The following is a 3,589-nucleotide window of genomic DNA, read 5'->3' as shown; positions in this document are numbered from 1 at the left end:
AAGGTCAGACTCACACATCATGTACACTACATGTGTCGTACCCCAGTGTTGACCAAAACATATGCTAACATTTATAACTTTTGTGCCACCCCCATGTACATTTCACGCCTAATCACCCTTTATATTTTGTTTCACCAAAACCCCCTCGACTTTACTAAAACAAGTGATGAAATAATGGTGTCAGGCACGAATCCCAACTGCATCTAGGATGCTTCGGAGAACGTCGGAGATGATGTCGTTGTAACTCCCTCAAGTGGCTGCTGTGTTAAACCAATCACACACAAAAGGTCTTAGGTCCATTATCCAAACAACATCTTCTACAAAAACAACAAATTAACACGGGTTTCCAAGGGTTTCGGATACTCACCGCGTCAATTGGCAACTCTGGGTTGACGTTGATGTTTCCAACGTCAGTGGCTGATTGTGCCTTGGTAGGGCACTGAGTCGAGAGAACCCACCTACAGAGAACAAAGAGAATGTTACTTTAGAGTTAACAATCGCATCTAACTGGGAGTGGAAGTGCAAAATAAAAATCCCTATTTCGTTAGAGAACGTACCCATTTCCTTCTTCCGATAGTTGAGAATCATTCGGCACAACTTGTTCATCCCCCATGGCTAACGACATAGTTAGAAACACAGCAACGGAGGTTTGGAAATATGGAGTGAGGAGAAGATATGGAGTTGGATGAACGTGGAGGTGCAATGAGGGATCCCTATATAGGCAAGTTTGCCTCTGTGCACCTTAGCTTTTTCTTCTCCAGACAAGACGTGTACGACAGAGTATGGCCCACAGAGAGGGCGTGATGACTGTGATCCGATGTGCACCTGCTTTAGGTTGCTCCGTGCCCACTAGACCCGACAAATGTTAATTCCTCCGCCCTTCCCCAGTTTAAATGTTGTGTTTCAAAAGCCACAAATGAGTTTATCGTGGTCAGGGCAAGCCATACATCGATTTAATAGATACCATCAAGCCCTTTACTTGGAAAACCTTGGCTATTTGTGAAAGTTAAAACTAAATTAGTGGCGCGAATATTTTCCAACAGTGTATTACATAAAAAATCAAGCTATTTAATATTTTTTTTAACTACTGTTATAGTTGCAAGAAACTTATTCGATTGTTATATGTAAATCTAAACTTTATTTTACAATAATATATGGAAAAACTAAATCTCATATGGTATTGTAACAGATTCGTATAATAACATATTCCTTAAGATGAATATTAAAACATACTTTTATTCCTCTCAAAAAATAATATGTTATCACATTCTGTTCTTTCTAACATTAGTCCATTAGTTAATTACTAAATTTATGCTTAGTTTTCTAAATATAAGTGAAACTAACTCTTAGTTATGCACATCCTCGTTTTTTAGATAACCGGGAGTTAAAATTCTAACATTAACAGAATAAATTTAAAATAACTTATTGATATTGCCTGAAATTAGTTGAAAATCGTTGTTAACTTCCTATTCGAATTATAATTTACATGCTTTATTTTAAATGTTTTACGTCATTATTATAAATATAAGTAAAATTATTAAATTTGTTCTTTATATCATAAATCTTATTTTGCTCCTTCAAAAAATTAAAGGCAAGTAATAAATTAAAATGCAACTAAAATTACTCAATTACAACTTTCTGCAACTACTAATCTGAATAAACGTTTTCACAATTCTATGTAAATTGGTACTGCTAAGGAAATTAAAAAAAAAGATAGATAAAGGGTTTTTCCTACTAGACCTCTAAGAAACCTGTTCTTAGCAACCTAGGTCACCGGAAGGGGCTCCCTACTAGACCTTCAAAGAACTTGTCCTTGACAACCTAGATCAGAGGGATGAAAATTGAATCACTCAATCTTCTCCATGCAATCAGCGAAGCAAATCACTCACCTCACTCAATCACACTTAAAAAAACGTGCATAAGAAAGTTGATATAAAAACACTAGGAATTTCATGGTTAGATGTATGAGAAACTAAGGACTCTGTGGATTTCAATGAGATTAATGCACTCTTGTCTAAGCTAGAACTTTCTAGATCTCTCTCACAAGTGTGTTTAATGAACTCAGTTTCTTTTTCGCTTATTGACTCCTCTCGCTCACTATTATCATCTTTTCTCTCAAAACTCTCGCTTTCAATCAAACATGGATTTTTTTTACTCAAAGTCTTTCATTTCTGGCTTTGAAGAAGAATGAAAGATAGGCGTAGAAGAATTCCTCTTGTTATGGCGATCTATCATTTGTTGCACTTGCTCCCAGTTAATGGCCAATTTGACCAAATCGTCCATGGTCGTCTAACGGTAACGTTGGACTGTATTTGCAAGTTCTTCGCGTAATCCAAACAAAAATCGATCCATAAGAACCTCAGGACTCCTTTTGATATTAGCCTTGTCCATCAAATATAAAAACTCCTTATGGTACTCCATCACTAATTGTGAACCTTGTTGCAACTTACAAAATCTTCCAAAAAATTCATTGTGGTAAGATGATGGTACAACTCGATTCCTCATGTGGTATGATGATGGCACAAACTGTCTCCTCATGATTTTCTTCATCATCTCCCAGCTGCAAATTGGGCTCTTTCTGTACCGTCTTCTAGATCTTCCCAATTCAGTCCACCATATACGGGCAGCATCGGAAAAATTGGCTTGTACCAGTTGAACCTTCTTTTCCTCTGAAAGGATGCAATTTGCAAAAAATGACTCTACCTTTCTTTCCCATTCGAAATAAGCTTCAGGATTGTTCCTCCCTTTAAATGCAGGGATTTTCAACCGAAAACCCTTTTTCACATATGAGATTCCGTCATCATCACTATCGTATTCAATCATATTTTTATTTATTTTTTTATATTTTTTTTCAGACACTGACTTAAAGATAGAATAAGTGCAAAAATAAAATTAAAAAAAAGATTTTTTTTCATTTTTTTTTGTTTGACTCTAACGTGAATTTACAGAAATTAAAGAAAAAAAAGGACTAAACAAGACCCATGGAACGTGTAGATAAATAAGAATTTACCTACGACCTGTAACTGATACTAGATGATAAGGAAATTAAAAAAAAAAATAGATAAAGGGTTTTTCCTACTAGACCTCTAAGAAACCTGTTCTTAGCAACCTAGGTCACCGGAAGGGGCTCCCTACTAGACCTTCAAAGAACTTGTCCTTGACAACCTAGATCAGAGGGATGAAAATTGAATCACTCAATCTTCTCCATGCAATCAGTGAAGCAAATCACTCACATCACTCAATCACACTTAAAAAAACGTGCATAAAGCACTAAGAAAATTTTATTCATCAAAGTTATTCCAAATGGTCTCACCAGAGGTGTTTAAATAGGATCCTAACAAACTAACTAAAAGATAAGATAACTAATTTAAATCAGATTTGATCTTATTAGATTAGATCAGATTTGATTTAAATTTTAAAATCCTAAAGATATGATAACTAATTTAAATCAGATTTGATCTTATTAGATTAGATCAGATTTGATTTAAATTTAAAATCCCTAAAAATACTACTAAGCAAATCAGGAGTAATTTAAATCTTTCAACAAACTCTAACAACAAAACAAACTAACATAAATGCCTAAAAATTC

The 3,589-nt window shown here is 34.8% G+C and overlaps 1 long non-coding RNA gene across 1 annotated transcript; it reads right to left on the bottom strand.

The window, feature by feature from the left end:
• LOC110270536 lies at nt 234–885 on the bottom strand. Its single transcript, XR_002360166.1, has 3 exons — nt 558–885; nt 368–458; nt 234–260 (listed from the first exon to the last, which is right to left on the bottom strand). It is a non-coding gene; the product is annotated as an uncharacterized LOC110270536 (long non-coding RNA).

Source organism: Arachis ipaensis, chromosome B04, assembly GCF_000816755.2.
Source record: "Arachis ipaensis cultivar K30076 chromosome B04, Araip1.1, whole genome shotgun sequence".
Taxonomy (NCBI): Eukaryota; Viridiplantae; Streptophyta; class Magnoliopsida; order Fabales; family Fabaceae; genus Arachis; species Arachis ipaensis.
The sequence above is the reverse complement of the archived record's forward strand: the minus strand, read 5'-3'. Positions and strand labels throughout refer to the sequence as shown.